Below are 25405 nucleotides of genomic sequence, written 5' to 3' on the forward strand. Positions count from 1 at the left end.
GCCGCCCAACAGTTACCATGCAGGTGCATGACTTTAGAGAAGTAGGGTGAAGTTTCCCCTAGACTCTGATCTTTTCCCCCACTAATAGTTAATGTTAGGACCAGGGGCAGAGGAAGCTGATCCTAGATCTGTACCTGGGGGAAACTCCCCTCAGGCGAGATATGCAGGGAAAGTTACTGTTAGGATACTGTGGGTGGCCCTGCAGTGTCAGAGGGCTAATGGAGTATTATGCAGTATAATGACTGCAGGAGATGTTGAATTGCCTGGCTGGATGGACTGCTGATGTGGATTGACTGAGATAGGCCTATTAGAATCATGAATGCTGATGATGTCAGGTTGATGTCATTTATTATGTAGGCTATTTGCCAGCATCAAAACTGGTACAAACAGAGAAAGAGAGGGACTGAAGTCCATGAAGAATAAAATGAGCGCGTCGGGAGAGGGATAGGGGGAGTCATTCTGTAGTCTGCATCAAAGCTAAAAGAGAGGGAGAGAGAAAGAGGCGGACGCTGGAGAGTCAAGGGGCATATAAAGAGCACGCGGAAAGCAAGTCAGACTAAACTCGAAGAAGAGAGCGACAGAGCACACAGGAGGATAGATAGTACGCTGAAGTCAGAATCCGGACCGCCTGTTCATTCTTCATAAATACGTTTGTCATTCTATAATCCCCCCCCCCCCCCCCCCCCTCCTTGTGGAAAAGTGGACTAATCTCTGGGTAAGGCGTCTTTTACGTTCAATGCTTTTTATGTAGGGAGAGATGGCTCAGTCAGCTAGCCTTTTGCCTCGAGAGAGGCTGAGGTTGATTTTAACACATCTTAGCCTTGACGAATCAACCTTATCTTAACTCACTCATGTTGTCCCATTCAAGTTCAGAAGCGTAGTTGTGCTCCACTCACGTGAGTACGAAAGTGGCTGCCCCATGGAAACAGCCCGCTGGGCATACACTGGTTAAATCAACATTGTTTCCACATAATTTCGTTGAACTAACATGGAATAGACTTTGAATTGTTTTCTGTGCCCGGTGGGAAGTGTGTTTATCGTGCAGCCAATCGACTATTGCCAAGGTGTGGTTAAATTGCTGTAGCCTACTGAGGCTAACATTTTGCAATGGACACTGAAATAACAATATCTCAATATCCCTGCAATTCGGGGCGGTCCTGCATGTGGGCGTTTCTGCATGTACAGGAAGCCCCCCCCCCCCCCCCCCAAATCGCATTGGTTCCTGCATGAACGCAGGAATGCTTGTATGACACTTGATATTTTGTATTTCCCCTGATTGTCTATGCGATTTAAAATTTGGATCAAAGGGAAATAAAACGTATGAGTTTTTCAGGGGCAAAGGACACCGTCTACCGGTGTCGCCCCCACCTGCTGTGTACCGGAATCCTCCTAGCTAGCTAGTTGGTAACAACTTAGCACACAGTTCTTTGCTCCCGCCTGCAGAACAACTGTCCTCTTTAACAAAACTGCGGAAACAGTGCCTGACAGGCGGGTGCGAAGGACACTGTGTACCAGTGTGCTAGCTAGATACCTAACCGGCTTCCCACCTGCTGTGTACCGAAGTTCGCAAACTAGGACTATCTAGCTAGCACCCAGTGTATTAAACGCCTGCTGAACAACTGCCCTCGTTAACAGAACTGCGGGAAAACAGTGCCTGACAGGCGGGTGAAGGACAACGGTAGACATAGTCCTATCTAGCTAGCTACCATTGTCACCCCTGCCTCTTCTTCTGTGGGGTTTATTGGTGGTTAGCATCCAACGTTGTGGTTCATTACCGCCACCAACTGTACTGGAGCTCCCCGCCTTCCGCCTGTGTACTGGAGTCCTCGCTTAAAAATGGACCAGTAGAAGAGGGGCTCCTGCAGATGCAGGAACGCCCTGAATTGCGGGCTGCAATTGCACCCTACACAACTCGCGTAACAAAATTTCATCTTGTGCAGGTTGACGTTTATTGGGATGAGTTGTCCTGGAGGCAGAGCTGAGCGATTCCCACTAGATGGGCCAGCTGCAAAGTCAATTGGCTATATAGGCTATTTTAAATTCATGAAAATAAAAATGATTTTAAGGTTAGGGTTAAGCATAAGGTTTTCAGTGTGGTTAAGGTTAGGTTTAAAATCAGATTTTATGACTGTCTGTGCCAGCTAGTGACTTCCCTGCAGAGCTGCTTCCGGTAGCCTACATGAGTCATTCCAATAATTGGCAACCTGCTAATCTTGTGTTGGCTTTGTTTGTTATTTTGCGCAACTCCTTCACCTAAAGTAGTGTAAATCAGTGCAATATACAGAGTAGGCTACCATTAGGGAGAAGAATGAGAGAAGCCAAGTTCATTCAAAGGTACGTGTGCATGGTGAGTGAAAGCGGTGGAGAAAGGCATTGTCTTATATCAGATCACGTCACTCCTAGGTGATGCTTGTCCCTCAACCGATCTGTCTTGTAGGATGTCTTTGTTTTACACCTTGACCTAACCAGTTCCGCACGGGTGTATGTTGATTTTTGTCTAACCCCACCAGACACGTTCATGACATGCAGGTTAAAATGACAAATCCAACTGTGAACCAATAATTAATTTGGGGATGGGTTGAAACACTAGCTTGCTGTTGCTGGCTAATGGTATTTTACCTGAAAAGCATACAGCATGTTATTTTTTTGCTGGAAATTTGTAGACGTTGGACTCCTTTTGAGTCATACAAAATCATGCGTTCTCTACTCTGACAATTAATCCACAGATAAAAGGGGTAACCTTAAAAAAAACAAAAAAACATGGTGCATTACCGCCACCTGGATTGGAGTGTGGAACTCCAGTCAATCACCCACATGAGTTTGTATGTTGAAATATGTTCTACCCCCTTGTGGCTTTGAGTCAGTGACTCTTATCACGGAGAGAAATTGGAGTAGATGGGGAGAGGCGGGACTTGCAGCACGTCAAACGTCTAAAATAGAACCAAGTTTTATTTTAGCGCCAGGCTACGCAGACGCCCGTTGACGTGCACAAGCAGTTTGGATGAAATTATTGAATAATGATTGTATGCGTACATTTATTTCGCAATGCTCGCACACGCAACTACGCCGGTTTACTCAGCATGTTATGTCAGATGCCGTCACTCCTACGTGTAACGCTCGTCCCTCAACGGATCTGACAAAATTCTCTGGTCTGATTAAACCAAGACTGAACTCTTTGGTCTGAATGCCAAGTGTAACTTCTGGAGGAAATCTGGCACCATCCCTACAGTGAAGCATGGTGGTGGCAGCATCATGCTGTGGGGATGTTTTTTCAGCGGCAGGGACTGGGAGACTAGTCAGGATTGAGGGAAAAATAAACGGCGCAAAGTACAGAGTGATCCTTGATGGAAACCTGCTACAGAACGCTTAGAACCTCAGACTGGGGCGAAGGTTCACCTTCCAACAGGACAATGACCACAAATACATAGCCAAGGCAACGCGGGAGTGGCTGTGCAGCGACGCTCCCCATCCAGACAGAGCTTGAGAAGATTGAAACTCCCCAAATACAGGTGTGCCACACTTGTAGCATCATACTCAAGACTGTAATCACTGCCAAAGGTGCTTCAACAAAGTACTGAGTAAAGGGTCTGAATACTTGTGTGATTTGTTTTTTTTGCAAACATTTCTTAACTGTTTTTGCTTTGTCATTATGGGGTATTGTGTGTAGATTGAGGATTATTATTTAAAAATCAATTTTATAATAAGGCTGTAACAAAGTCAAGGGTTCTGAATACTTTCCGAATGCACTGTACAATGCCTTCAGAAAGTATTCATACCGCTGGATATATTCCACATTTTGTTGTTACAGACTGAATTCAAAAGTTATTTATTTTCTACAAACAATACCCCATGACACAGTCAAAACCGGTTTTTAGAAATGTTTGCACATTTATTGAAAATATCATTTACATAGTGTATACATACATACATACATACATACATACATACATACATACATACAGTATGTGGACACCCCCTTCAAATGAGTGAATTCGGCTATTTCAGCCACACCCGTTGCTGACAGGTGTATAAAATCGAGCACACAGCCATGCAATCTCCATAAGAAACATTGGCAATAGAATGGCCTTACAAAAGAGCTCAGTGACTTTCAACATGCCACCTTTCCAACAAGTTAGTTTGTCAAAATCCTGCCCTGCTAGAACTGCCCGATCAACTGTAAGTGCTGTTATTGTGTTTGGCCACACCAGTTCACAGAATGGGACCGACGAATGCTGATGCGCATAAAAAAAAATGTCGGTCCTCAGTTGCAACACTCACTACTGAGTTCCAAACTGCCTCTGAATGCAATGTTAACACAATAACTGTTCGTCGGGAGCTTCATGAAGTGGGTTTCAATGGCCAAGCAGCCGCACAGGAGCCTAAGATCACCATGCGCAATGCCAAGCGTCTGTTGGTGTGGAGTCATTGGACTCTGGAGCAGTGGAAACGTGTTCTCTGGAGTGAATCACGCTTCATCATCTGGGTTTGGTGGATGCCAGGAGAACGCTAGCTGCCCAAATGCATTGTGCAAACTGTAAAGTTTGGAGGAGAAATAATGGTCTGGGGCTGTTTTTCATGGTTCTGGCTAGGCCACTTAGTTCCAGTGAAGGGAAATCTTAACGGCTCAGCATACAATGACATTCTAGACAATGCTGTGCTTCCACTTTGGCAAGTTTGGGGAAGGCCCTTTCCTGTTTCAACATGACAATTCCCCCATGTACAAAGCGTCCATGCAGAAATGGTTTGTCGAGGTTGGTGTGGAAGAACTTGACTAGCTTGCGCAGAGCCCTACCTCAACCCTATCACCCTATTGAACGCCTTTGGGATGAATTGGAATGCCGACTGCGAGCCAGGCCTAATCACGCAATATTAGTGCTCGACCTCATTAATGCTCTTGTGACTGAATGGAAGCAAGTCCCCGCAGAAATGTTCCAATAGCTAGTGGTAAGCCTTCCCAGAAGAGTGGAAGCTGTTAAAGTAGAAAAGGGGGGGCCAACTCCATATTAATGCCCATGATTTTGGAATGAGATGTTTGGCGAGCACGTGTCCACATACATTTGGTCATGTAGTGTAAGTATTCACACGCCTGAATCAATACAGAATCACCGTAGGCAGCGATTAGTCTTTCTGGGTACGTTTAAGAGGTTTGCACACCTGTATTGTACTATACTTCAATCGTTTAATACTGTTTCAACTAATAGTTTAAACTAATCGTTTAATACTGATTAGACAGACATTTTTAAGTCTTGTTTTAGGTTCTTGTCCTGCTGAAAGGTTAATATGTCTCCCAGTGTCTGTTGGAAAGCAGACAATCAGGTTTTCCTCTAAGATTTTGCCTGTGCTTAGCTCTCTTCCATTTAAATTTTATCCAGAAAAATGACCTAGTTCTTGCCGATGACAAGCATACCTATAACATGATGCAGCCATCACCATGCTTGAAAATATGAAGAGTGGTCCTCAGTGACGTGTTGAATTTTCCCCAAACATAACGCTTTGTATTCAGGACATAAAGGTAGATTTATTTGCCACATTTCTTGCAGTTTTTTATTTTAGTGCCTTTTACTTTAGTGCCTAGATGCATGTTTTGAAATATTTGAATTCTGTACAGGCTTCCCTCTTTTCACTCTGTCATTTGGGTTAGTATTGTGGTGTAACTACAATGTTGTTGATCCATTCTCAGTTTCTTCCGATCACAGCCATTAAACTCCAACTGTTTTGAAGTCACACATGCTGAAATCCGGTTAACCTCCTCTCCGGGAACTGAGTCAGGAAGAACACCTTCTAAATGACTATCGCCCTGCAGTACTCAATCTGTAGCCATGAAATGTTTTGTAAGCCATGACCAGCCTTTCATCAACGTCATCATCCCAGACACCATGGACCCACTCCAATTTGCATACCGCCCCAATTGAGCCACAGATGATGCATTCTCTAATGCACTCCACACTGCCCTTTCCCACCTGGACAAAATAAACAACTACGTTAAAATGCTGTTAATTGACAACAGCTCAGCATTCAACCTCATAGTGCCCACTAAGCTCATCACTAAGCTAAGGACCCAGGGATTAAACACCTCCCTCTGCAATTGGATACTGGACTTTCTGCCGAGCCGCCCCCAGGTAGGTAACAACGCATCCACCACGCTGCCGGCAACACGGGGGGGCCACCTCAGGGGTGCGTGTGTAGCCCCCTCCTATACTCCCTGTTCACCCACGACTGATGACACGACAGTGGTAGTCCTGATCACCGACGACGATGAGACAGCTTACAGGGAGGAGGTCAGAGACAACAACCTCACCCTCAACGTCAGCAAGACAAAGGAGCTGATCGTGGACTACAGGAAATGGAGGGACGCCCCCATTCACCTCGATGGAAAAATGCCACCTAGATACCTCCTCTCTGGATGCAAGACAACCAATCTAACCAACAAGTCCAGAACACCAGCGAAGATGGTTGGAATTTGCTGGGATGGACGAGTTGGACCTTTTTTAAAAAAAATTTAAAGGCCACACATAGACAAATCCTTTTGCGTCTCACGTTAGTGAAGGATCTGATAGCACTTTATTTGGATAAAACCATCACAGACGTTGAGGACGGACAAGAAAGGTAGGCTAGCTCACCCTTGCTGTTTAATGAGTAATATGTTTGCCTTGGTGTAAATATTTCATTCTGGTCATCTAAAAACTGTTTGGTCTTATTTGTTTATACCTTGGCTTGCTGTAGTTGCCTTTGCTTGCTAAACAAGGCCAATTCTGTAAACAATGCATGATAATGGGAACCGCTTTGCAAAATTCCTGCATAATTTCCGACCATCCCTCCGTGACAATGCAAAAGAACATAGCTTCGCAAATGGGCTAGCTAACTATACACATCGACCTGTAAGGTGTTTGTCTGGCATGTACTAGCTGCAAGACGTATTGTCAAAAGATTATGCTAACTAAACCCATGTACCAGTGGTATCATGATACCTGTTCAGATGTGTAGTAGACCTGCACCTACTAGCTAGGCTTTATCACAGATAAAAACAAGGGTTAGTTTGGCTTTATGTTTCTGTAGTTATTTGCTTTTTGTTTCAGGTCATCCCCGACCTCTTTGCACTTGGCTACTAAGTACATCGTCTGAAGACTGTCTATTCCGTTCCTGACCTGTATGCGCCGGCACCTGTAGCTTTGATAAAACCACCAAAGGCACCCTATTCATTGTGCATGTGTCAGCAGCCACAGCATTCAGCAGTGAATCCTTTGCCTCCAGAACAGCCTGAATCTACAAGGTGTTGGAAACGTTGTACAGGGATGTTGGTCCATGCTAATGCGACTGCATCATGCAGTTGCTTCAGATTGGACGGCGGTATAGTAATTCTGCGACCAGCCCGTTCCATCTCATCCAAAAGATGCTCAATTGGGTTGAGGTCTGGGGACTGCGCAAGCCAATCAAGTAAACTGAACTCGCTGTAATGTTTCAAGCAATGTTTTTCCACTCAATTGTCCAGTGTTGGTGATTGTGTGCCCACTGGAGCCGCTTGTTTTTAGCTGATAGGAGTGGTACCCGGTGTGGTCGTCTGCTGCAATAGCCCATCCATGTCAAGTATCGATGAGTTGTGCGTTCCAAGATGCCATTCTGCAAACCACTGTTATACTGCCTGTTAGCTTGCACGATTCTTGCCATTCTCCTTCGACCACCCACAGGACTGCCGCTGACTGGATGTTTTTTGTTTGTTGCGCCGTTCTCAAACTCTAGATACTGTCGTGCGTGAAAAGCACAGGAGGAAGGCCATTACTGAGTTCCGGTGTGCCTGGTACCGACGATCATACCCACTCTGTCGGTTGGGTTGGTTGTTTTGCCCATTCTAATGTTAAATTGAACAGTAACTAAATGTCTTGATGCCGGTCTGCCTGCTTTATATAACAAGGCGACGTGACTCACTGTGTGTAGGAGCAAATATTTTTGGGTGAACCGTGTACCTAATAAACCGTCCAGTATGTGTATAACAAGGTCTTTATGATTAGCCCTTGTAGAGTAAACTGAGTGTACTGTATCACCCCTATAGGTCACTGTGCAAATTATGGAAGATGTACGTCAATGGGCTTTACAACCAGGGATTGGAACCCAACATTTTATATTCGATTTTCAGATCGCTTCGTTCTAAACCGAACCATTATTTTTTTTCCGTTCCACTGTTCCGACCGGCAAAAGCAGCTTGCTATGGAACGGGCAAGCTATAGCTAGTTGTTTACATGCATTGGACAGACCAGTGTAGGGCGCGAGGTGGGGAGAGCGTGTAGGAGGAGGCTTGGCTTGAAGCGCTGGGAATCTTGTGACCTGCATAATCTGAATTATACATCTGGAGGAGTGGCTTCTATGAAGGAACTTTAATTTTCTTTGAACTTCTGAGAGTTGGGTTAACGTTTTACTAGCGCTAGCTAGCTAACAAACTTGTGTGTGCAGAGCTGCACCAGAATTAAAATAAAAACATATTTTACCTGCACTTAATAAATCCAAATATGAAATGTAATAACTATACTATCCTTAATTAGTATTGAAAAAGTTAATCCATTGTTCTAAAAAAAGAAAAAAAAATCTCTCTCTAATTTCTGAATCACGCTTGTAACGTTAGGTTACTGTAGTCTATGCTTAGGTGGGGAAGTGGCAGGGAGCCTACACACTGTGACTGCCCTGAATTTGTCTGAACCGTCTCAGTGCTTGTCCTTCCTATAGGGCGCTTCCCCTTTAATTCCCAATTAAATAGTGCTTCTCCTTCAAATAGGGCGCTTCCCCTTTAACCTGTTATGGCTAGGGGGCAGTATTTTCACGGCTGGATAAAAAACGTACCCGATTTAATCTGGTTACTACTCCTGCCCAGTAACTAGAATATGCATATAATTATTGGCTTTGGATAGAAAACAAGTTTCTAAAACTGTTTGAATGGTGTCTGTGAGTATAACAGAACTCAAATGGCAGGTCAAAACCTGAGAGATTCCTTTACAAGAAGTGGCCTGTCTGACCATTTATTGTCTTTCTTTGACATCTCATTCCATTACAAAGGATCTCTGCGTGACACTTCCCACGGCTCCAATAGGCTCTCAGAGCCCGGGAAAAACCTGAATGTCGTCATTCCAGCCCCAGGCTGAAACACATTATCGCCTTTCTCAAGTGGCCGATCAAGGGACTGTGGGCTTAGGCGCGTGCACTTTGTTTTTTCCTCTGTTTGCCGAAAAGGAGATTCCCGGTCAGAATATTATCGCTTTTTTACGAGAAATTGCATAAAAATTGATTTTAAACAGCGGTTGACATGCTTCGAAGTACGGTAATGGAATATTTAGAATTTTTTTGTCACGAAATGAGCCATGCGCACGACCCTGATTTACCATTTCGGATAGTTTCTGGAACGCACGAACATAACGCCGCTATTCGGATATAACGATGGATTATTTTGGACCAAACCAACATTTGTTATTGAAGTAGCAGTCCTGGGAGTGCATTCTGACGAAGACAACAAAAGGTAATCAAACTTTTGTAATAGTAAATCTGATTTTGGTGAAGGCTAAACTTGCCGGTTGTCTAAATAGCTAGCCCGTGATGGCTGGGCTATGTACTTAGAATATTGCAAAATGTGCTTTCACCAAAAAGCTATTTTAAAATCGGACATATCGAGTGCATAGAGGAGTTCTGTATCTATAATTCTTAAAATAATTGTTATGCTTTTTGTGAACGTTTATCGTGAGTAATTTAGTAAATTGTTAGTAAATTCCCCGGAGGTTTGCAGGGGGTATGCTAGTTCTGAACGTCACATGCTAATGTAAAAAGCTGTTTTTTGATATAAATATGAACTGGATTGAACAAAACATGCATGTATTGTATAACATAATGTCCTAGGTGTGTCATCTGATGAAGATCATCAAAGGTTAGTGCTTAATTTAGCTGTCTTCTGGGTTTTTGTGACATATGCTAGCTTGAAAAATGGGTGTCTGATTATTTCTGGCTGGGTACTCTGCTGACATAATCTAAGGTTTTGATTTCGCTGTAAAGCCTTTTTGAAATCGGACAGTGTGGTTAGATAAAGGAGAGTCTTGTCTTTAAAATGCTGTGAAATAGTCATATGTTTGAAAAATGGAAGTTTTTGTATTTTTGAGGAATTTGTCATTCGCGCCACGCCTATCATTGGATATTGGAGCAGGTGTTCCACTAGCGGAACGTCTAGATGTAAGAGGTTAATTCTCAATTAAATAGCCAGCATCAGCTGCGCAAAAGTGGGGTTGTGATGGAGACGTGAATGAGGATGTGTTCAACCCTCAGTTACAAAGCTTCTCTCTTCCATTTGTTTTGTTGCATTTAAAAGTGCTTTTGTAGCCTAATACCAAGTTTACCCAGGATCGGATCCACTCATTGCTTCCGTTGGACTACACATCTCCGTTGTTCTTCGTGGCCTTTCTCCGCTGGAGATCTGTTGGCGGATTGGATTGTCTGACTGACCGACTGACTTCAACCTTTTTGTATACGGCATTTCATTTGTTTTGGTGTGACGTATACTGTGAGGATTTATGTAGTTAGTTGTAGTTGAAGACTTAAGATTTGATACGCTGTATGGTTGTAATAAAATAATTTATTTTGATTGTATGATTGATACTAGGTTTACGCCAGACTTGTATGAACGGACAAACATTGTGTGACTAAGGTCACTTGAGTTCCCTGAACTCCTTTACCGAGCTGGACTCTTTTAGGCACGAGTTACAGGACTTTTCTGGAGGAACCAGAACTCGTTATATTATTATGTGTGTGTGATCATTTATGTTGGTAATACAACTCGCGCAAAAGAATACCGTTGTTTTGAAGTTATTTCCAATGTTTTAAGGGTTTATGAAAAGTATGTCCATCCTGACTTTTACATGAGACCTTTGTATTGGTGTAGACTTGACGGACCAGATGGGACTCATTCGCTCCCAAACCAAAAGGAGAAACCAATATTTTCTCTGGTAGGCACAACCTACCTGCACCCCTATAAACAATAACCTGAAGTCAAAACTGTTACGTAAAAAATGGCACCCCAGATGGGACCTCAACATTGAGAAATAACCGAAAGCAAATATTATGTGTGGAATTAAAACAATGGAGTCACCCCAAGAAAATGTGCTCATCCATATCATACCTGTCAATGGGAATACACAGGGTCATTCTGACCATTGAGCCGACAATACAAATCATAATGTGAATAGAGATAATGGAGTTGATTTGGGCCAGAGCCCTGGGAATCTGAATGCTCGGTCTGGACCACAGGAGGTCTAACCAGTTACTCACTTATAGACATGGATCTGTGTGGAAGTCCTGAGCTAGCCCTCCCTCTGACACCCAATCTTCCTCCATTGTCTGGTTTATCTCCAGAGGTTGTAGTCTTACAACTTCAAGGTGACATCCTTGATATTCGTCGGACTCAACAACATCTCCAAACTCTAATCCACCATAAATTCAAATGTCTGAGTGAGGGGCAACAACAGAGTGCAATGGAATTCAGAAACTCACTGAGCACTCTAACCCACACGCTGACAGAGCTCAGTGAGAATGGAAGACGGGATGTTACTGGTGCCATGGACAGGCAGTTTGACTACCAACGAAACCAACTCACTGCCACACTCCAGTGGCGCCTGCAGCATCACCACACTGAGGTCCTCAAGGACGTTAATTCTGTTTTTTCTCCTCTGGTTAACACTAGACGACTTGCAGATAGAGCTCTCTAAATGTGGTAAAATGTTGGATGACGTGTCTGTTGACATGGCCTCCATTAGGCACAACTCCTTGCACAGAGCTTCTCTGGTGTCCACTTCTGTTCAGACCACTGAGGGCCAAGCTGGCACCTCAGAACAGCTAAGACAAGGCCATGCTGCAGCCACCCCTTGCAGGATGCAATCAACAATGGATCCTGGTGTTCATTTTCATGGTCTGATAACTCACTCACCCTCTACTTCCTCAATCCCTCCTAGCTCTTTTGTTCATGGTGATTTAGTAGACGTCATGTGGGGGCGATGCCCATTAAATTGCAATTTCCCACCTTTGGGGGGGAAAAGGATGACAGTCCTGATCCGCTAATGTATCTGGAAAGATGTCGTGACTTTCTTGCCCTCAATCCCCTGGCTGACGAAGAACTCCTTGCCACATTGGGGAATGTGTTGCATCGGACAGCTCGAGACTGGTGGGATGTGGCACGTCTCACCACTACCTCCCTCCTGGGCTGACTTTGAGGCCAAGTTTTCCTCAGAATTTCTGTCTGAGGACTACACAGATGAGCTGGCAGTCAGGAATCGAGTGCAAAGAGAGCGAGTATCCGTGACTTTGCATACGGTTACCACTCCCTGTGCAGAAGGTGGAAAACTGGCATTGAGGAGGAAGAGGTCATTAAGTTGATCTTGAAGAACATCAACCCTATACTAGCCAGTCAACTCCGAGAAGGAGTCACCACTGTCAATGGACTGGTTCGACTGGGACAGCAGTTCGAGAAGGACAGAGAATGCCAACAACAATATGAACAGAGAAAGAAACAGACACCCAAGCCAGACCATCAACAACAGCCAGAGTCTCCAGCCAAGACTCTCCCATGTTCTGTTGGAGATGTAGCCAAAAGGGACATTCTTCAGCCACATGTCCAAGTCACTATCAAGTAAACCCTTCCAGAAACCACAAATCACAACAGGCCAACACACCTAACTCCCTTTGCCGGAACGACCATCCTACTCTGGGTGCTTTGACCAGAGCTGAAACCCCAAGAGTCACTGCGTACGCCCCCCTGTCGACATCCCCTTCCTTTCAGTTAATACTGCACCAACTGGTGTTACCCCTGTCCATAGGCCCATGGACAGGAAGAGCCATCCTGGACACCGGGTCATCCTACACACTGCTCAATGAGAAACTGTGGAAGGATGTTAAAGGTCCACAATACAATTTGAAGCCGTGGACAGAAGGTCCACTCTATCTGGCTGATGGTGAGGCTAAACAACCACTTGGATGGAGTGAGGTAGAGTTCCGCCTGTGTAACCTCTCCTATATGATTCCTTCAGTTATTCTACATACCAAGAACCTTGCTTTTCCTGTCGTGTTGGGAATTGATTTCATGTACTTCAGTGGTGTCCAGATTGATATCGCACACAATTGCTACTGGTTTCCATACAATCCGAGCAAGAAGCATTTCTTCCATTCAGAAGTTACATGATTGGGGTCCAAATGTGGCAGTCTTCTCTGCCGTTGCTCCGGTAGCACTAACCCTTGATAATCCTTCTGATGATCTCCTTTTAAAGGCTGTGAGAAGAGCTCAGCTGGAACAGCCAGAGGAGTTAAGGCTGTTGGAACAGCTGCAGAATAACTCTGATGTATGTATTTCAAACCTGGGACGCACCGGGCTCCTGAAGCACAAAATATTCCTTACACAGGAAATGCCGATCAAGCAGAAGCCATATCGTTTGTCTCCAGTGACGCTAATCATCCAAAAGGGACTCATTAATGATATGTTGACACAAGATATAATTGAACGTTCGTCCTCTCCCTGGGCTGCTCCTGTTGTCCTCATCCTAAAAAAGACCAGTGGTCTTAGATTTTGTGTGGACTATAGGAAGACCAACCATGTTTCCCAGACTGATGCCTATCCTCTTCCCACCATCCAAGAGATCCTGGAGTCATTGTCTGGCACTGTTGTGTTCACTACCCTTGACCTCAAGTGGCTATTGGACAGGTTGAGATGGACCAGGAAAGCAAGGACAAGACTGCTTTTGTTTGTGCTGAGGGCTTGTTTTCTTTTAAGGTGATGCCTTTTGGATTAAAGAATGCACCTGCCACTTTCCAAAGACTCATGGAGATTGCATTAGGTGAGCTCAAAGGGAAGATCTGTTTCGTCTACCTGAAAGATATAATTATCTACTCCCAGACCAGAGAACAACACTTTCAAGATCTTCAAGCCGTGTTGGACAAGCTAAGAGAAGCTGGTCTGTCATTGAACATGAAGAAGAGCAACTTCTGCCAAACCTCCCTTGTGTCTTTTGACGGCATTCATGTGGATCCTGAAAAGACCAAGGCGGTACAAGACTTCCCTGTCCCAACCACACTCAAGGCCCTTCAACGGTTCCTTGGGATGGCTGGATGGTACCATCGGTTTGTGTCAAACTTCTCCCAGGTGGCAGAAGCACTCAATAAATTGGAGCGAAATTCCGATGGACGGCAGAGTGCCAGTCCTCGTTTGAAACCCTGAAACGACACCTTGTCACACCTCCCATTTTGGGTCATCCCAACCTTGACTGCCCTTTTGTTGTTTACACTGATGCAAGTGATGTTGGACTTGGTGCTGTCCTAGTCCAACAGACTGGACTTGGCAGTGAAGAAGTGCTAGCGTTCGCCAGTCGGACATTGTATGGAGCAGAACGGAACTACTCCACAACCGAGCAAGAGTGCCTTGCAGTTGTCTGGGCTTTGGAAAAGTGGAGGTACTACCTGGAGGGAAGACACTTCACTGTGGTCATTGACCATTCCTCCCTTGTGTGGGTGTTCAAGACCAACATACCAAGTACCAGACTCATCAGATGGGCTCTACGGTTGCAAGAGTTCACCTTTGCAGTAGAATACAGGAAAGGAAAATGCAACACTGTTCCAGATGCCTTATCCAGAGCTGCTGCTGGTGGAAATGGTGGCCCTCATCGTACATGTGCTACTGTCCTGTCTATCAGTCGAGACTCACCCAAAACGTACTTTCCCATCTCTGATCAGGCCATATGGAAAGCCCAACAGGATGATCCAGAAGTACAGGCTTTGTACCAGACTACCCTGGAAGATGGAGAAAAGATGGTCAATCCTACCACAAAGCTGACCATCATTGAAGACAAAGTCTACCGAGTTATACAACTACCTCACAGAACACTCTACCAAATGTACATACCTGAAACTCTACGCCTTCAACTGCTGCAACATTTCCATGAAGACCCGTTAGCTGGTCATTTGGGCAGGTTCAAAACCTACAAGCGGTTGCAAGCATTACTGTACTGGCCACATCTGAGCATGGATGTGAAGTCACACATCAGAAACTGTCAGGTTTATCAAATGTACAAACCAGAAGGTAGAAAGCCTGCTGGCAAGTTGCAGAAAACTGTGGTTACCTGAGCTTGGAAAATGTTAGGAGTGGATTTGATGGGTCCATTTCCTAGAAGCTCCAATCAGAATGTGTGCATGCTTGTTTTTGTTGAATACTATTCCAAGTGGGTGGAGCTCTTTGCCCTGCGTCTGGCCACAGCAAAGACCATCTCTAACATCCTCACGAAAGAGATCCTGACTCACTGGGGAGTGCTTGATTACATCCTGTCTGATCGAGGTTCCCAACTCGTCTCTGATCTCTTTGAGGAGACCTGCCAAAGATGGAACCTGAGACAGAAGTTGACCACAGCCTATCACCCACAGACCAACCTCACTGAGAGTTAATTGAACCTTGAAGACAATGGTTGCTTCCTTTGTAGGGACCCAGCACAAACACTGGGACAAGCACCTTCACGAGTTTCGATTTGCCCTGAATTCTGCTGTGCAAGAGTCCACTGGAGTCACCCCTGCAGAGCTGAACCTGAGTCGTCCCCTCTGAGGACCCTTGGATATGGTGCTACAGCCCCAATAGGCTACTACAGACTCTGCATGCTATGACCAGGTAGTACATCTCCACGACTTGAGAGCTCTTGTCTCAAAGAACATGATCCAGGCTCGACTCAAGCAGAAGAGAAATTATGACAAGAAGAGACAAGACATGCAGTTCCAGGTTAGTGATCGGGTGTGGCTTGGCTCTCATCCTTACTCAAAAGCTGAACAATTCTTCTCGGCCAAGCTCGCTCCTAAATGGCAAGGACCGTATAGGATTGTGGAGCAGATGGGCCCTCTGAACTACCGAGTGGTGAAAGAGGACACAGGTGAAGATATGCGCGTTGTCCATGTCTCACGCCTTAAGGCCTGTTACCACTCGGCTGAGGAATTGGAGGAGATTGAGCGCCGCAAGGTCCTGGATATGTTTGAAGAGGAAAGTGATGAAGACTTTTCTAGGTTTCCCAGACCCAGTAGTCTCACACCTTAAGGCCTGTTACCCCTCAGCTGAGGAGTGAGAGCACCACAAAGTCATGAATATTTTTGTAGAGGAAAATGATGAGAATACTTTTCTCGGAAACCCAGACCAAGATGTGCCTTCCAGGGCAATGGTCGGCTTTTTCCAGGGGAGGGGGTGTGTGACGGCCCTGAATTTGTCTGAACCGTCTCAGTGCTTCTCCTTCCAATAGGGCGCTTGCCCTTTAATTCCCAATTAAATAGCCAGCATCAGCTGTGCAAAAGTGGGGTTGTTCAGACCACTGAGGGCTGTTCAACCCTCACTTACAAAGCTTCTCTCTTCCGTTTGTTTTGTTGCAAGTGTGCTTTTGTAGCCTAATACCAAGTTTACCCAGGATCGGATCCACTCATTGCTTCCGTTGGACTACACATCTCCGTTGTCCTTGGCTTTTCTCCGCTGGAGATCTGTTGGCGGATTGGGTTGTCTGACTGACCACAACCTTTTTGTATACGGTATTTCATTTGTTTTGGTGTGACGTATACCGTGATGATTTATGTAGTTGTAGTTGAGGACTTATTAAGATTTGATATGTTGTGTGGTAAAATAATTGTTATTTTGATTATGATTGATACTGGGTTTACACTACACTTTTATGAACGGACAAACATTGCGTGACTAAGGTCACCTGAGTTCCCTGAACTCCTTTGCCTGGCTGGACTCTCTTAGGCCCAAGGTACAGGACTTTTCTGGAGGAACCCGAACTCATTATTTGTTTTATTATGTGTGTGTGTGATCATTTATTTTGGTATTACAACCCACGCAAAAGAATACCGTTGTTTTGAAGTTATTTACAATGTTTTAAGGGTTTATGAAAAGTGTATGACCATCCTGACTTTTACATGAGTCCTTTTGTATTGGTGTAGACTTGACGGACCAGATGGGACTCATTCCCTCCCAAACCAAAAGGAGAAACCAACATTTTCTCTGGTAGGCACAACCTACCTGGCACCCCTATAAACAATAACCTCAAGTCAAAACGGTTACAACACGCGCACACACTGGCAAAATGTCCAGGTGGCAGGCAGACACTGGAATAAGTTTGAGTGATAGTGAGGGCTTTGCATAGGCGCTTGGTTGCATTTTTTTTTTTTTTCGGACTGGTAAACAATTGCCGGAACGTAAAAGAACATTAACCGGTTCCCATGCTTTTAAAATAATGGTTTGGTTCTGGAACAGTACAGATCACTTTTGTTCTGATTCTGTTCCCTGAACCAATTCCAACCCCTGCTTACAACTAACAAAGTACTGGACCTCCAACTTGTTAAGGTGAGCTATAATCATATTTTATTATCTATATTGTAAAGCTGTAGATATACAGCTTTGCAGAAGTTTCCTAACCATTTCTTCTCTTTAGCAATAAAGTTGGCAACAGCATCTGCATGGAGAAGGAATGACTGGTCAGAAGTCTGTTTCCTGGAGGGGGAGAAATTGAAAATAGGCGCCATTGTCACCGACGGACACCCTTCAATCCAGAAATACTTGCGAGAGCAATGCCCAACCGTCACTCATTACTGTGACACTAGACCTATAGCAAAAGGTCTGTACGTGAATGGAATTGTAATTTGAATGAGAACATCATCATCATCAAGTAACAATAGCTTGCTAACAGGTGACATTAGGTAGGTAGTGGAAAAAGTACCCAGTTGTCATACTTGAGCAACTTTCTATTAAGGTATCTATAATTTTAGTGAAAGTCACTCAGTAAAATACTACTTGAGTAAAAGTATTTGGTTCTAAATATACTCAAGTTTAAATCATTTCAAATTCCTTTAGATAAATCAAACCAGATGCCACCATTTTTCTTGTTTTTTAATATGTACGAATAGCCAAGGGCTACACATTAACACTTGGACATCATTTACAAACTATGCATTTGTGTTTAGTGAGTCTGCCAGATCGGAGGCAGTAGGGATGAGCATGTGTTCTCTTGATAAGTGCGTGAATTGGACCATTTTCCTGTCCTGCTAATAAGCACTCAACATGTAATGAGTACTTTTGGGTGTCAGGGAAAATGTATGGAGTAAAAAGTTGATTATTTTCTTTAGGAATGTAGTAAAGCCAAAGTTGGTAATATAAATAGTAATGTACAGATACTGCAAAAAAACAACAATACTTTTAAAGTATTTTACACCACTGGCTACTGAAACCTAAGGTTACCTGATGTTTTCCTCAGCTGTTGGCATGTTTTCGCAGTGGCCACAACAAGATCACCTGTGGGTAAAAATAAATGTTATTAGCAAGTAGCAGATCACTGCAGGTAATGAGCTAAACGCCATTCATTCTAAACAGTGGCTTGGAAATACACTGGCATGGATAAAGTAAGCAAATGGCTAGCTAGCTAAAAAGCTAATATCAAACCACTCATAATTGCCAAATTTGCGTTTAGACTGATAGCCGCAAGACAATGGCAACATTGCTATCACAATAAATAATAAGTGTCATAAACTCAGAACCAGTGAATAAACAAATCAATTAGGCTCCAGTTTATAATGTTTATAGACGAAGGCCAGTTAGATGCATTTAGTTAGCTATAACAACGTTAGTTAGACTACATAATGTTACATACCATTCAGACACGGGGTGGTCGAACTTCAGTTTCCAAACTCACATCTTCTTCGTCGCTAGAAGCTAATGGCTCGAACATGTGTGACGACCTCGAAACCCTTCACATCGTCACGTTTTTGTATTTTTTTTTAATAGTTCTGAAAACTATTAACTGTCCCATGTCTCTTTTTTTTTTTTTTAATAACTGGTGTATTTATCAGAGCCCGAGTTATGAGCTTTTAAAGTTATGGCTGAAAAAACAACAGACATTCAAAATGTATAGTTTTTGAATTCAATTGAGGCATGAGAGAGAAACAACAATACTCAGCAGGATTGCCACTATATGTATTATTTTTAAAACCGCAACTACTGGTATTGTTTAAATCATTACTAGAACTTATTCTTATACTTTAAAATAATTGATACATACTGAACTGTATATTTGAATTGGAGCTAAAGTAGTGTACATTTCAGTGTGATTATGAACCGTCAACATCCTTCAAAATCAAAACATTTTAAAGAAATATCTGTTGACTATATACACAACACTGGATGGCATGAAAGATGGCAAAAATTATGATAATTGAAATTCTGCTTGCAGGAACGGATACTGGAGTTGCCGACATCTCTGCTGAGAGATTTAGATTAAATGAGTTTGTCATACAGGCAAAGTATAAAAACAATTCAATACTCACAACACTACAAGACAATCACACATAACATAAATATAACTGTAGAGAAGCAAGTAAAATGGTACGGTACTAGTGTGCAAAACCAGAGTGACTGGGTAGTGGCGTGTGACAAACAAAAAGATCTGTAACAAACACAAACTACTACAGTAGGTAATAATTCTTACCTTAGCTGAGTGCTCCATGGTGACGACCACGTTGAATCCAGCGCAGGCCACTAGATTCATGAGCCTGCCCATTCCCTCACCCTGAGGGGGAAAAAAATATGTTTCAGTGCTTTATCAGTCATTATTTGGCTCCACAATAAAGTAAATTGTCATGGAGACAAGTGTTTTACACACACACACAGGGGCACTCTTCTGCTGTGTGTCTTATCTCTCTCTCGGTATCAATGAATTAACATTCACTTGTTAGCTATCTAACTTGTTTTGTGGGATACAGGGATGGAAAAATAGCATGGCTAGTGAAATAGTCAGTGAAACATTTAGGCTATAGCAGCAACTTCAATAGCACTGTGACTCCAACAACACTGGCTATAGCCTACCTGCAACACAAAGAAGATGCAGGTAGTGAAGGCCTGATGGTTTATAAAGTCTAGCTAATGCATTGTGTTCTTAACCAGCTAGCTAGCATAACTTGCCTTGCTTGCTTCTTGTTGAAGATGCTCCCATCCATGATCAGAGCATAGTTGCAGCTTTTCTCAAAGTAATGACAACTAACTAGCTAAATCAAACTACAAGCAACATTCGCTATTTATCTGAGAAGTCAGCTTCAACGATGACTGAGGACTAACTATACTAACCAAAAATATAAATGCAATGTAAAGTGTTCGTCTCATGTTTCATGAGCTGAAATAAAAGATCCCAGAAATGTTCAATAAGCACAAAAATCTCACTTCTGAGTTTGTCCACAAATTTGTTTACATCCCTGTTAGTGAGCACTTCTCCATATCAAGAAGCTGATTAAACTGCATGCTCATTACACATTACCTCATTACCTTGTGCTGGGGACAATAAAAGGTCACTCAAAAGTGCAGTTTTGTCAACACAATGTCACAGATGTCTCAAGTTTTGAGGGAGTGTGCAATTGGCATGCTGACTGCAGGAATGTCCACCAGAGCTGTTGCCACAGAATTTAATGTTAATTTCTCTACCAGAAGCCGCCTCAATTTTTGGGAGAATTTGGCAATACGTCCAATTGGCTCACAACCGCAGACTACGTGTAATCACGCCAACCCAGAACCTCCACATCCGGCTTCTTCACCTGCGGGATTGTCTGACACCAGCCATCCGGACAGCTAATGAAACAGGAGTATTTCTGTCTGTAATAAAGCCATTTTGTGGAGGAAAAACTCATTCTGATTGGCTGCGCCTGGCTCCCCAGTGGGTGAGCCTATGCCCACCCATGTGTCACACCCTGATGTTTCACCTGTCCTTGTGCTTGTCTCCACCCCCCCTCCAGGTGTCGCCCATCTTCCCCATTATCCCCTGTGTGTTTATACCTGTGTTTTCGGTCTGTTGCCAGTTCGTCTTGTTTGTTCATGCCTACTAGCGTTTTGTCTCAGCTCCTGGTTTTTCCCTAGTCTGTCCTGACCCTGTACACGCCCATCTGACCACTGCCTGTCTCTGAGCCTGCCTGCCGTCCAGTACCTTGCCCCCTGCTCTGGATTATCGACCCCTGCCTGCCTTGACATGTCGTTTGCCTGCCCCTGTGGTTACAATAAACATAGTTACTTCACACAGTCTTCAATTGACTGATATCCTTTATATGAAGGGTAACTCATTGAAATTGTTTAATGTTGCGTTTTATATTTTTTGTTCAGTACAGAAAACGGGAAGGCAGAATGCGTATGCATGCACACCTTCTCACCTGTCACTCATTCACACCCCCTCAAAGATTCAAAGCAGTGGATTGGTGTAAATGTATTGGTAGAAAATCTACACCTATCCAATGCTTTTACATTTTTGAGGGGATTGAATGCTAGTGGCCAGGGCTAGCAAGAAATGGGATGCGGCTCAAAATGACATAGTTAACCACTGACCTCTCGCTTCCAAGAAGTTTAGGATATCGATTGCTATGCTTTCTAAAATCAAAAAAATTCTGAACTGCTGAAATTACTGCAATATACACTGAGTGTACATAACATATCTCCACTTTTCATGTGCTCATCGCTTTTTATATATATATTTTTTCTCTCCATTCCCTTTATTGATGAATTACTGTATTGCATCTGTTAATTCACAATTACCACTGACATAGTATTACCTTCAATTTTTGTTTTGTTATGACAAATTCAAAGTTTAAATCATTTTGAATGTCTTGCATAGTATCAATTCTATACTCTTAAACCTGTTGGGGTGTAGGGGGCAGTATTTTCACGGCCGGATGAAAAACGTACCCAATTTAAACAGGTTACTACTCTGGCCCAGAAACTAGAATATGCATATTATTAGTAGATTTGGATAGAAAACACTCTGAAGTTTCTAAAACTGTTTGAATGGTATCTGTGAGTATAACAGAACTCATATGGCAGGCAAAAACCTGAGAAAAATCCAAGCAGGAAGTGGAAAGTCTGAGAATTGTAGTTCTTCTTTTGATTCTCTATCGAAACTACAGTGTCTGTGGGGTGACGTTGCACTTCCTAAGGCTTCCATTGGCTGTCAACAGCCTTCAGAAAGTGGTTTGAGCATTCTCCTGTCACTGGGCAGGTAATAGGAGATCAGATACTGAGTGGACTGCCTGGAGACAAAGGGATTGGATATGCTCGGTCCCGCAAGCGCGCTGTTCCATCTTTTTCTTCTTGAATGAATATGCTATTGTCCGGTTGGAATATTATCGCAATTTCACGTTAAAATACCATAAAGATTGATACCATAAAGATTTTAAACAGCGCTTGACATGCTTCTAAGTACGGTAATAGAACATTTTGACTTTTCGTCTCGCTCGCGCGGTATGCCTTTGGATAGTGACCTGAACGCATGAACAAAACGGAGGTATTTGGACATAAATATAAATTATTTCGAACAAAAACAACATTTCTTGTGGAAGTAGCAGTCCTGGGAGTGCATTCTGACGAAGATCATCAAAGGTAAGACAATATTTCTAATACTAATTCTGAGTTTAGGTTGCCCCGAACTTGGCGGGTGTCTGTATAGCTCGCTGTGATGGCTGAGCTATGTACTAAGAATATAGAAAAATGTGCTTTCTCCGTAAAGCTATTTTAAAATCTGTCACAGCGGTTGCATCCAGGAGTAGTCTATCTATAATTCTTTAAATATTTGTTATATATTTTGTCAACGTTTATGATGAGTATTTTTATAAATTGCTGTGCACGTTCACCGGACGTTTTGGTGGGAATACATTTTCTGAACATCATGCGCCAATGTAAAATGCTGTATCGAACAAAACATACATGTATTGTGTAACATAATGTCCTAGGAGTGTCATCTGATGAAGATCGTCAAAGGTTAGTGCTTCATTTAGCTGTGTTTTGGGTTTTATTGACACATGTCCTTGCTTGGAAAATGGCTGTGATTATTTTTGTCTATGTAATCTCCTAACATAATCTAATGTTTTGCTTTCGCTGTAAAGCCTTTTTGAAATCGGACAATGTGGTTACATCAAGGAGAAGTGTAGCTTTAAAATGGTGTGAGAAAGTTGAATTATGACATTTTGTTGTTTTTGAATTTGCCGCCCTGATATTTCACTGGCTGTGTCCCGCAGGTGGGACGCTAGCGTCCCACGTAGCCCATAGAAGTTAAGTTCTGTAGTCACAGTAGTTGTGGAATATTGGCTAAATGCAAGGCTTGTGAGAAGATATGGACAAAGATGGCCACAACTAAAGCTGGATCATGGATGAGGAATGAATGTACAAAATATTAGGAACACATGCTCTTTCCATGACAGACTGACCAGGTGAATCCATATGTTAACCAGGTGAATCCAATGTTAGTTCCACTTAAATCAGTGTAGATGAAGGGAGGTGAATGGGCAATACAAAAGATGTAAGTGCCTTTGAACGGGGTATGGTAGTAGATGCCAGGCGCACTGGTTTGAGTGTGTCAAAAACTGCAACGCTTTCGAGTTTTTCATGCTCCATAGTTTCCTGTGTATATCAAGAATAGTCCACCACCCAAATGACATCCAGAAAACTTGACACAACTGTGGGAAGCATTAGAGTCAACATGGGTTAGCAACCCTGTGGAATGCTTTCTACACCTTGTAGAGTCCATGTCCTGACGAATTGAGGCTGTTCTAAGGGAAAAAGGGGGTGCAACTCGATAAAAGGATGTTTTGTACACTGTATTTTGATCACTTTTCATGTCATTTTTGGCCAGCTAATAGGCCTATCCACTGATCAATCAACAACGGAAGAAAAGTGTGGACCTCTTATGAAATTTACCGTAATTTCCGGTCTATAAGCCGCTACTTTTTTCCCACGCTTTGAACCTCGCGGCTTAAACAATGGATTTTATGGATTTTTCCCACTTTCAAATAAATTAAAAAAATTAAAAAACACATTCTGTGACGTGCTCAGTTTTTTGGCCGCATGAAGCTTTCATTAGACTAATGAAATTGCCGAACAGGTTAAGGTCAAACAACTTTTTTGTTTACTGTTTAGATTAAATCGAGCGCGCTCAAACTTCCCATTATTCTGATTACGGTAGTCATTTTGTCACCCTCATCATGGCAAAGACACGGAGAAATGCATATGATGCAGCTTTCAAGTTGAAGGCGATTGATCTGGCTGTTGGAAAAGGAAATAGAGCTGCTGCACGGGAGCTTGGTCTGGAGCAATGGCTTTCTTGGTAGGCTGTTTACTGCGACAAGCCGGTCGTGCCTTTTAGTTACAAGCCGTGTTTCGTTAAAGCCTGTGCAAAGTTCATTTGTTTCAATGTACCGGTAGGCACCTGCGGCTTATAGACATGTGCGGCTTATTTATGTTCAAAATACACATTTTTTTAGAAATTCGGTGGGTATATTCAGGTGCGCTCAATAGTCCGTAAATTACGGTACTCGTTATCTCTGGTGTGCGGCTACTTGTAGACAATCTAAATCTGATTTGTATTCATAACTACATTGTTGATTTATAGATGACAACTTTATACTACATTACTAACTAGTTAGCTAATTATTCTGACAAAACTAGCTTGATTATGTTGATCTGTAGCATGTTATCTTGAATGGGCCAAGTCAGCTGCAACACTCTCAGGTCAGGGAAGTTGGAGTTAGCATAGCATTTTCAAATTGAGAATGCTAGCTAATGTTACAATAACTTGTAAATTAACTATTTTCCTTACATTACAATACATTAAAGGGTTTAAAACCTGTTGGGGCAAGGGGGCAGTATTGACAATGTCAGAAAAAATATGTGCCCATATTAAACTGCCTCCAACTCAAACTCAGCAGCTAGGATATGTATATTATTAGTAGATTTGGACAGAACACACTCAGAAGTTTCTAAAACCATTTGAATGGTGTCTGTGAGTATAACAGAACTCATATGGCAAGCAAAAACCTGAGAGAAATCCTACCAGGAAGTGGAAATCTGGATGCATGGGCTCTCTTCAAGTCGTTTCCTATTGAATACACAGTGACGTAGTAATAATTGTGCACTTCCTACGGCTTCCACTAGATGTCAACAGTCTTTACAAAGTTGTTTGAAGCTTCTACGATGAACAGAGCCCGAATGACAAGGAGGCGAAGTTGTTGAGGCAGGGGGTGACATCACTTCTTGGGGCGCGTTCACGAGGGAGGATCCTCCCATTCCAAAACCTTTTTCAATACACAGGAACCGTCCGGTTGAAATATTGAATCTTCACGTTCTGAAGGCCCTAAAGATTGATGTCTTACAACGTTTGACATGTTTGAACGAACGTAAATACAACTTTTTTTACTTTTCGTCGCGACATCGTCCGCGCGCTTTCTACACTTGGAGTAGCTTACTGGACGCACGAACAACAAAGAGTTATTTGGACATAAATTATGGACTTTATCGAACAAAACAACATTGTTGTGGACCTGGGATTCCTGGAAGTGCCTTCTGATGAAGATGATCAAAGGTAAGGGA

General features: G+C 43.1%; 1 protein-coding gene across 1 annotated transcript in view; it reads left to right on the top strand.

Moving 5' to 3' along the window:
* Positions 1 to 523: 523 nt before the first annotated feature.
* The window catches only part of LOC106568722 (3',5'-cyclic-AMP phosphodiesterase 4B), a 173249-nt gene continuing 148367 nt past the window's right edge, over positions 524 to 25405 (top strand). The window contains exon 1 of the mRNA XM_014139302.3: positions 524 to 715. The gene's annotated coding sequence lies outside the window, so the exon portion shown is untranslated. The remainder of the gene's footprint in view (positions 716 to 25405) is intronic.

Source organism: Salmo salar, chromosome 14 (genome assembly GCF_965601325.2).
Source record: "Salmo salar chromosome 14, fSalSal1, whole genome shotgun sequence".
NCBI lineage: Eukaryota > Metazoa > Chordata > Actinopteri > Salmoniformes > Salmonidae > Salmo > Salmo salar.